This window comes from Rana temporaria, chromosome 2 (genome assembly GCF_905171775.1).
Source record: "Rana temporaria chromosome 2, aRanTem1.1, whole genome shotgun sequence".
Lineage (NCBI taxonomy): Eukaryota > Metazoa > Chordata > Amphibia > Anura > Ranidae > Rana > Rana temporaria.
Genome location: NC_053490.1, coordinates 477664460 through 477675624, shown reverse-complemented (window position 1 = coordinate 477675624; position 11165 = coordinate 477664460). Strand labels below are relative to the sequence as shown.

General features: G+C 42.1%; 1 pseudogene; it reads left to right on the top strand.

Moving 5' to 3' along the window:
• The first annotated feature begins 10818 nt into the window (after nucleotides 1-10818).
• Nucleotides 10819-10933, top strand: LOC120929918 (annotated as a pseudogene).
• The last annotated feature ends 232 nt before the right edge of the window (nucleotides 10934-11165 follow it).

Below are 11165 nucleotides of genomic sequence, written 5' to 3'. Positions count from 1 at the left end.
ATATTAACGTTATGATGAGAAAGAACTTGTCTTATATCCAAAAAAAATACATAATTATTTTATTAAATACAAATATATTTTTTTAATAAATTAATTTCGTTTTTTTTATGGATATAAGACGAGTTCTTTCTCACCATAACGTTAATATCATTTGCACCGTAAAAATCCCTTTTTTCCCCCTTTCAAAATTCTAATATCTTTTGTTTGGGATGCGGTGCCTATCCGAATGGGTGTTTCCGTATGTGTTTGGACTACTTTAAAACATTGAAAGAAGTAGACATAGCGAAGACAAGGTGTCCAAGGAAAAAAGAAGATATGAAGGTAGGAGAGTTGTTCATAGCAAACAACGTAACAGATTCCACCTGTCATGTTTCCAACGCTCAATAGAAAATAAAATCAAGCATCGTAATTGAAGTTTTGGTTAACTGATCAGTTGCATTTGGTGTGTTTTATTTTGGTATTGATTTTTATCATTGATATACTGTATTAGTGCCTATATCGGGGGTGTCCAATTTTTTTTTCAAAGGGGGTCAGATTTCATTTCTATCTATCTATCTCTCTATCTATCTCTATACCTATCTCTCTATCTCTCTATCTCTCTAGCTATCTATCTCTCTATCTAGCTATCTATTTCTCTAACTATCTCTCTCAAAAGGAAAGGAACTGTGTTCCGGTTTGATGAGGCCCCCCAAGTATATCCATCTGTGGCCCCCAAAGCTCATGCGTGTTATATTTTTTTTGCTGTTAATATATCTATCTTCTTTAGCCTGACAAATCTCAGAGCGCTGCACTCATTCTTAGGATGAGCCGAGGCATGTTCACAAGTCTATGTGCCCGAGCCCGTAAGGAAGCTGAAAGCGCACAGCGCCACCGCCAATCACAGGCACTGTAACATTTCCCCGATCTCTGCATCTGCAGTCCACAGATGCAGAGATCGGGAATAGTCACAGTGCCTTTGATTGTCTCTTTGCGCTGTCAGCTTAATTTCGGCTCTGGCACATCGATTTTTGAACACGCCCAGCCACACGCCCTGGCTCATACTAACAATGAGTGTGGTGCTCGGGATTGTCAGGCTAAAGAAGATAGATATATTAACAGCATAAAAAAATAACACGCTCAAGCTTTGGGGGCCAGGTGGATATACTTGGCAGGCCACAGATGTATATATATGCAAATTGCAAGTGGGGGCCACATCAAACCGGAACGGGCTGTAAATATGTGTGTCATTGTGGGTGTGTAAATCATATATATCTCCCTACTAGTTAGGGTATAGAATGTCGGGCAGATTTAGTTTGGCTCCTCTTTAGCCATTGGAGCAGTGGCTACAGATTACTTTAGCTTGCTCAGTGTTTCACAAGCTGATGGTCTGATTACTTCCTTCTGCATTCTATAAGATTCTGGAATTGCAGTGAGAGTAAAGGCAGAAGGGCAGGACTCAGCCAATCCCTGGGAGTTGTGCTCAGTAGGTGGTCAGAGTGCCCACAAACAATCTGAAGCCTAGGTCCTATACTGAAAAAGGAGTCCAGCTGTGTCTCCCTCACTGAAGAGTGTCTAGTGCATATTGGAAGGAGGCAACCAATGATCATGTGAGCACTTACCTAAATTCTGAGCATTAGTGACTGCCTACAGTCCTCTACTCTTCAAATGCCCTAGTAATTACTCAGTCGGAAGAGATCTGTGTGGGAACGTTATGTCACAAAGCAAAGGAGTTAGAGGAGATTGAGACAGATAAGCAGGTAGAAGAAGTGTCCTCTTATAACTTCTAGTATTTTTTTCCTTTGGGGTATCCCATGCTTCCTTCACCATATCCTAGATTAAACTGCAATAAAAGACATACAAGACTCCCGAGACTGTTTATCGAGCCAGAAAAAGAAAATGCTGCATGTCTGGTTGCCTCTTCACTAAATGTAGGGGAAGAGATCAGTTCACTATAGTGGCTCCTTTGGGGGTGCACTACACACAAAAGGCGCCAAACAGAATCATGACATTTTTAACAGGTAATACATTGCATACATTTTGTTTTGAATTTAGCTATTTGACCACAGTTAAAGTGATAATAAAGGCAATATTAAAAAAAAATAACAAACATGTCATACTTACCTGCTTTGTAGTGGTTTTACACAGAGCACCCCCAATCCTCCTCTTCTCGGACCTCACCGCCGGCAATCCTGACCCCTTCCTCCTGCCACCATAGCAGGCAACTTTCTGGCCACAACCCCTCACTCTCCTCATTGGCTTGCTGGCTGTGATTGGTACCCAATGGCTCCTGCAGCTTTCTCAGCCAATGAGGAGGGAGAAACCCAGCAGAGCTGAGGCTCCCATGCACATGAAGGTAAAATAAACACTTGAGCCTTTAGAACCACTTTAAGCTTTAATAGTTACATTTTGGATGAAACACTTTATTTCTTAAGGTGATACATGTGTACCTAGATTATATTCTCTACAAAAGTTCACAACATACATAAATACATTACAAAAATGTATACTGGGGACTAAATATATTTACATACAAGTTACTAGAGCTTAGTCAATGACTGTTAAAGTGTAAGTTCACCTTTACAGAAAAATCTGTAAGGTAACTTACACAGGACCCCCTCCTCAAATCCCCCCCTCCCCCGGTCCCTCTGACCAAGACCGCGGCAATCTCCGGTTTGTTTACCCGCGTCATGAGTTCAGGGCTTAGAAATACCCTCAGCTGAATGTCCAAAACGTACCTCATCAGGAGGGAAGTTTTCGGAGCATTCTAACTGGTCAGCGCCAAAACATGGGCAGCGCCGACCGTTTAAAAGCCGCATAGCCCATCCTGTCAGCTGGGAAGAAGATGCATGGATGCCAAGGGGAATTCTAAACCACAGACTCCTGATGTGGACATACCGGGAGATTGCCATGGTCCAGGTCAGCAGGACCAGGGGGGGGGGGTGAGGAGGCGGTCCTGTGTAAGTTTGCCTTACAGATTTTTCTGTAAAGGAGAACTTACCCTTTAAGAGCAGAGGCAGGCAAGGAACTAGCATTTTTACAATCAGGTCAGCAATAACAACGATCATACTTACTATAGTTTAGGTTCTCTTTAAAGTGGTCATAAACCCAAAACCAAAAATGTAATATATTCCAGCTTACTAATCCTTAGAAGTGGTGGCTGCATTTTTTTTTTTCTTGATGATCTGACCAGTATCTTTTGGACAGAAATTCCAACCGTGAGTAGGCCCCATCGGACTTTCCGACATCAAAAATCTGAGAGCTGGTTCTCAAATTTTCTGACAGGAAAAGTTATTGTCGGAAATTCTGATCGTCTGTATGCAGTTGATGCATGCTCGGAAGCATTGAACTTCATTTTTCTCGGCTCGTCATATTGTTGTACGTTACCGCGTTCTTGACGGTTGAAATTTGGTGTGACCGTGTGTATGCAACACAAGTTTGAGCCAACATTCCGACGGAAAGAAATCCACGATTTTCTTGTCGGAATTTCTTGTCGGATTGTTTGTACGCGGCATAAGAATTGGTAAGCTGCAATATGATAAAGGAGCAAAACAGAAGAACCATATATTAAGCGCTAAATCAAAAAAACATATGTGTCCAAGCAATGATGATGATGAACGAAATGTAATGTTTATTGCCATGAAACACTTTAAAAGATGTCAACAGTTCTCTGTGATAAAGATGGTACAACTAGCCAGCAAAATCTGTGTGATGATGGAATGAACACAGTCAGACAGCCTTATAATGTACTGTACATATAGCCCACAAGCGCAGCTCCACTGGCAGGGGGAGGGGGCGTGTGATGCCCAGAATCAGCACGTCCGTGCTGTGACAACCTTACCAGAACCAATGGGAACGGATGGCCGGCAGGGACTGTAGGATGGTGGAACCGGAGCTGTAGAAGGCTTGACGGTGTAACAGTGGTGTCACCGCTGTGTGATGGAACTCCACACACGTGTACGCTGGCGGCTTCCTGGTCGGGACGTCTCACCGAATCAGGACAGCTGTCCTGATTCGGTGAGACGTCCCGACCAGGAAGCCGCCAGCGTACACACCGTCGAGCCTTCTACAGCTCCGGTTCCACCATCCTACAGTCCCTGCCGGCCATCCGTTCCCCTTGGTTCTGGTAAGGTTGTGATGCCCAGAATCAGCACGTCCGTGCTGTGACAACCTTACCAGAACCAATGGGAACGGATGGCCGGCAAGGACTGTAGGATGGTGGAACCGGAGCTGTAGAAGGCTTGACGGTGTAACAGTGGTGTCACCGCTGTGTGATGGAACTCCACACACGTGTACGCTGGCGGCTTCCTGGTCGGGACGTCTCACCGAATCAGGACAGCTGTCCTGATTCGGTGAGACGTCCCGACCAGGAAGCCGCCAGCGTACACACCGTCGAGCCTTCTACAGCTCCGGTTCCACCATCCTACAGTCCCTGCCGGCCATCCGTTCCCCTTGGTTCTGGTAAGGTTGTGATGCCCAGAATCAGCACGTCCGTGCTGTGACAACCTTACCAGAACCAATGGGAACGGATGGCCGGCAAGGACTGTAGGATGGTGGAACCGGAGCTGTAGAAGGCTTGACGGTGTAACAGTGGTGTCACCGCTGTGTGATGGAACTCCACACACGTGTACGCTGGCGGCTTCCTGGTCGGGACGTCTCACCGAATCAGGACAGCTGTCCTGATTCGGTGAGACGTCCCGACCAGGAAGCCGCCAGCGTACACACCGTCGAGCCTTCTACAGCTCCGGTTCCACCATCCTACAGTCCCTGCCGGCCATCCGTTCCCCTTGGTTCTGGTAAGGTTGTCACAGCACGGATGTGCTGATTCTGGGCATCACACGCCCCCTCCCCCTGCCAGTGGAGCTGCACTTGTGGGCTATATGTACAGTACATTATAAGGCTGTCTGACTGTGTTCATTCCATCATCACACAGATTTTGCTGGCTAGTTGTACCATCTTTATCACGAAGGACTGTTGGCATCTTTTAAAGTGTTTCATGGCAATAAACATTACATTTCTTTCATCATTGCTTGAACACATATGTTTTTTTGATTTAGCGCTTAATATATGGTTCTTCTGTTTTGCTCACTATTTTTTCACATCACTCCTGAGGTGTTATACCATATAGCTGCTCATCAATGCCTGGTAGAATCTTCTATTAATTGTAGCCAACCACTGACTTATTTTCAAATTTTTATTCTCAATATAACCTTTCCTGTTATTGGCGCCAAACTTGTTTTGTTGTTTGCAATATGATAAATGTTTGCTTTTGGGTTTATTACTACTTTAATACTCTAGCACCTCCCATGAACTAAAATAGTGGTTTGAGTTGGCTGGCCCTTTAATCTATTAAATGTGGAAGAATCCCTACATGGAGATTTTGTAATAAACCTTTTTTTTTTAAGATAGCAAGGTTCAAGCTGAAAAATCTCTAGCATATTTGTCTAACAATGTAATGTTTGTGTGAAGTAATACAGAACATAATGCAATCACACTGAGAAGCTCCAACTCTTAAATATGCAATAATGCTCAAGCAAATGTTTTTGAAAAACAACCTCTTCATAATATGTTACTTGTACAGGCTTGTTTAATAAATGACTCTCTGAATCTAATCTATAGCTTATTAACTTTAATTAGATTTTGTTTTTTAAACACACTAAATTAAGCTGTAGTAGCGTGTCTTAATTGCTTTCTGCTAAATTTATACATGCCTTTGTGCGTGGAGGATTAATATATCTCACTTTAAATGGTTATATTAGCAGAAATTATCACAAAAAAAAGCAAAAAGAGAGAATCCATCTTGTACTAATAAATCAGCGTTAAGCTGATGTTTTGGCAAACGAGGGCTGTGAGTGACCAGGATTGTGGCATCAAACGGTTTGATTTGTCCCGAATCAGCTGCAGTAGGAATGTAAGAACGTGAAGACTCTATACCCAAAAAATTCCAGATGGGTCACATCATTTAGATTTTATTAGAAGTACTGTATTTGCTGACGTATAAGACTACCTTTTACACTTAAAAAAAACTGGCAAAAAAGCAGGGGTCGTCTTATATGCCGGGTCAGCTGCTTGGATGCCTGCTGGATATGCGGTAATACTGTATGTAGCTTTGGCTACATACAGTATATACCGCTTTAAGTCAATGTGGATCTGGCCCCATGTACTTATGGTTCTTTGTTGTCCTTTATTCATGAAAGCCAGATGTTTCAACATAGTAGTGCTGTTAGGAAGGCTGTCACAGCCAGAATACTTTAGCTTGTTATATTTCTGTTCTACTATGTAGCAAATAAAAATTCATATTTCCAAGGATGTTAATGAGTAGTCGGCTGAATTCAATTAAATTACCTACAAACATACAGCATGTACTTATGGTTCTTTGGTGACCTTCATTCATGAAAGACTGATGTTTCAACATGGTAGTTCTAATAGGTCAGAGTCCAGGATTACACCTTGGAATGCGGGTTTGGGCATTTACATTGCACATTTCACTCCTTGTTTTAATGATACATTTTAAAGATACAAAAGGCATCCTCTTGTTACAGCTCCTCCTCACTCTCTGTTAAGATTTCAGTACTCATCAGTTGCACTCCAGTGCCAAGTAATTTACTGTTATAATACCATTAATAAAATAAGCCTTGACTTTGCTTTGGCACGAACATGAAGACTTGTAAAGACACTGAAATGAAAATGCTTTCCAAATCTCAATTTGCGTGAAAAAAAAAACTGTTCTATTTGCGATAATCCTTTTTCTTATTACAAAGACTTTTTTTTTTGCTTTATACAGGAACATCTCAAAGAGCCGACGGACCAGGTGTTTAAATGTACATTTTTTTTTGTAATATGTTTTATGGTAGGGAAAGAAGAAGAGAAGATAGAGCAGTGAAGTATAAAAACAAAGATCGCTAATATAACTAAGACAACTGTCACAAAGTACCATCCATTAAAGTAAATAAAGAATTCTTCTTGAAAGAAGCATTGAATAATTGATACAGCATATGATTACATGGTAAGCCATGCTGTCACACCAGTGGTACATTTTGTACTGATTGTGAATTTGCAGTGACTACTTAGTACGGCATGGTGCATAATTTATTAAGGATAAAGAAAAATGAAATCTGGTAATTTAATTGAATTTAAAGGGGTGGGAAATGAAACATTTAAAAAGTGCCACAAAATTCAGAAGGTTTCATTTTTCAGAGATGAAAAGGAAGTAAGGGCCAGATTCACGTAGCCCGGGCGCAGCGTAACGTAACCGATTTAGGTTACACCGCCGCAAATTTTCTGTCTAAGTGCCCGATCCACAAAGCACTTACCTGGAAATTTGTGGCGGTGTATCCTAAATCCGTCCGGCGCAAGGCGGGCCAATTCAAATGGGGCGGGTACCATTTAAATTAGGCGTGCTCCCGCGCCGGACGTACTGCGCATGCTCCCGACGCAAATTTCCCGACGTGCTTTGCGCGAAATTACGACGCGCCAACGTTTTGTGAATTGCGACGTGAAAAAAAGACTTGCGCCAGGAAAAAAATTTTTTAAATAAAATTCAAAAGCGACGCGGGAAAGACGGGTATACTTTTACATGATGGAGTAATTTTCCACTTTGTAAAGGTGCCCTATCTTTGCGACGGCAAACTAACACTTGCGGCGACGTAACGACGGGAAAAAGTTTTGTGGATCGCCGTAACTGCTAATTTGCATACCCGACGCTGGTTTACGACGCAAACTCCCCCCAGCGGCGGCCGCGGTACTGCATCCTAAGATCCAACAGTGTAAAACTATTACACCTGTCGGATCTTAGGGATATCTATGCGTAACTGATTCTATGAATCAGTCGCATAGATAGAAACAGGGATACGACGGCGTATCAGCAGATACGCCGTCGTATCCCTTTTGTGAATCTGGCCCTAAGATTCTAAGTAAAACCTCTGTATAAGTTTAAAATTGGGGTTGTAAAGGTTTGAATTTTATTTTCTAAATAGGTTCCTTTAAGCTTGTGCATTGTTGGTTCACTAAAGGTAAGTGAACCAACAATGCACTAGCTTAAATGTGAACCTATTTAGAAAAAAAAAAAAAAAAACCTTTACAACCCCTTTAATTCTTTAGGCTGCGTTGTGTGAATTCAGTTCACATTTTATTTATAGTCACACTTATAGCCAGATTCAGGTAGCTTTACGCCAGCGTATCAGTAGATACGCCAACGTAACTCTGAATCTACGCCGTCCTAAATTTAAGAGTATTCTGGAAACCAGATACGCTTAAATTAGGCTAAGATACGAGAGGCGTAAGTCTCCTACGCAGTCGTATCTTATGGTGCAATATTTAGGCTGGCCACTAGGTGGCGCTTCCGTTGAGTTCGGCAGAGAATATGCAAATGACTAGATATGCCGATTCAGAAAGGTACGTGCGCCCGGCGAATTTTTTTTACGTCGTTTACGTACGGCTTTTTCCGGCGTAAAGTTAGTCGAACAAATAGCTGGCCTAGTCAATGTTAAGTATGGCCGTCGTTCCCGCGTCGAAATTTGAAATGTTTACGTCGTTTGCGTAAGTCGTTTGTGAATGGGGCTGGACGTAATTTACGTTCACGTCGAAACCAATACGTGCTTGCGGCGTACTTTGAAACAATGCACACTGGGATATGTACACGGACGGCGCCGCTCGTAAAAAACGTCAATCACGTCGGGTCACCACCCATTTACCATAAAACACGCCCCCTCATCCTCATTTGAATTAGGCGCGCTTACGCCGGCCCCATTTACGCTACGCCACCGTAACTTAGGAGGCAAGTGCTTTGTGAATACAGCACTTGCCTCTCTGACTTACGGCGGCGTAGCGTAAATACGATACGCTACGTCGCCTGAAAGATGCACCGCCATACCTGAATCTGGCTATTAATGGCATTGTTTGAGTCAATGTTAGGATCACTTAAATTGAATGTTATGTTCTTTAAAAAGATTTTGTCTCCATCATAAAAATTGCAAGTAAAAGCACAGAAACATCACAAGTATTTTAAATGCTTATTTGCAGTAGTTTACCTTTCTATAAATGTAGTTTATTTGATTGCAATGTGCCCACCACTGTCAGCTGAAAACAAGTCACAGGAGTACAGAATGAACCGCACTCCTGTGACCTACAGAAAAAGTATAGCCTAGATAGTTTTGGCCATACTTCTGCTTTACACTAAAAAAGTAAATTTAGGCTTTAAATATTTCAAAGACTTAAACAGTTTCACTGTAAACAGAAGTATTACTAGTATTATTACTAGTGTCACTAGCAATCATTAACATATCTTTAGCCCAGCTCAACTTTATATAATAAAAATAAATAAATAAATAACAATCTGTATTTCCCAGCACTTAAAAATAAAACGTATCACTGTAGTATTTACTTCCTTTCCAGTGTTGTCCAAACTTACTGCTCTGAGATTCAATGGTAAACCTCTCATGAGTTCAGAGACACCCAGCTTCGTTAAGACCCCATTTACACTGGAGGCAATTTTCAGGCGTTTTAGCACTAAAAATAGTGCATGTAAAGTGCCTGAAAAATGGCTCAATGCTCCCCAGTGTGAAAGCCAAAGTGCTTTCACACTGAGGCGCTGCGCTGGCAGGACGTTAAAAAAAGTCCTGCAAGCAGCGTCTTTGGGGCGGTGGAGGAGTGGTGTATACACTGCTCCTCCAACACCCCTGCCCATTGAAATGAATAGGCACTGCTGCCAAAGCACCTGCAGTGGTGCTACAAATAAAAATATGTTAATTAAATTTTAAATAAAACATTAGGGAGAGTTGGGAGTCAGAAGTAGGTAGGGAGCCTTTCCATTGCCACAAGTGGCCTGCTGCAAACAATAAATTACATTTGTGTAGCTTCCTGCCATAAATGCCACTAGAAGCTAAGAAGGTACCAGTGAAATAGAAATCCAGACAGCTAGATTGTTGGGAATAAAGTAAAAAGGTAAGGATAGAAAGCTTGCATTTCTTAGCTGTTATACATTTGGATATAGTAATCTCCACCTGAACCCTGAAAAGCTATAGACACATGCCAAAGGGTCAAAAAAATGCTCCAGTCCACCAGTTCTTAAAGAGAGCAAACATTTTGGTTAGGAATGATAATTTAATTGGGTCGATTGTTAACAGAAATAATACCCAATCATTTTCTGTTTCTCTGCCAAATGTTTAATATATTGTAGAAACTCACATGCACACCTCATTAAAGTGTACTGTCATTGGCATTAAATTGAAGAGCATGCAATCAACAGTCAGCATTTCTGGATGAAATATCCTGGTGATAATTGAAGACAAGTTCATGTGTTAATTAAGTATAAATTATGGAAGTATTTAAAAGCCCAGTGATTGCTTCTGAGTAGCCATCATAGATCATCCAGAAGTGGAGGTTCCACATGCTTAGAATGATTATCAAACAATGCAAGTCTCTATGTAAATTGTGTTGTTAGAATTGTGTGAACGTCTCAATTTCTGTGGTATGATATCCACCAATAACTCATGAATGCTCATATCATGGGCATTTATAAAATGACATTCTTTACATATACTGTATATACAGTATGGTACATCTCATATGTAACACTACCCCTGGAGAAGCTGCTGGTTGTTTTTGGGTCTACGCTTGGTGACTTAACCCCTTAAAGTGGCTCAAAACCCTCCTGTGACACACCTGGTAATATGAGAGTTGTGGACCCCAGTAGCTTGTGAGGAAACACAATATCTCACTACACAGCAACAGATTATGCAAATAAAAAGGGTTACCTTAAATGGTACATGTACATTGAAGCACCCTCTTGCCAAACCTCACCCAGCTCTAGGCCTCTATACAATACAATATAAAGTAGAACTTATCGCTTCTCGGCCTTTTGGCTAAGATCAAGTGTAGTATCTGTTCTTATCAGTTGTCAGAGGAGCCCTGAAGCACCTCCTACATGGGGAGGGTGGATGCAATCAACTGACGTCATTACACCTGGAAGGATGGTTTCAGCAGGGACTACGCCGTGCTGCCCCACAGATACTGGGGGCCGGCCTATGGTTGCATCTGAGCCATCTGGAAGGGTGCTCCTGGTGAGGATGGGTGGCTGCGCTTGGTCTGGTCTTTTTGCCGAGTTCTAGTCCGGCCTTCTGGCTGGCCGGTGTAAGTGCTGTCCCTGTTAGATCTGGTAGGAGGAGCTGGTACTGCCCTGAGAGTAAACA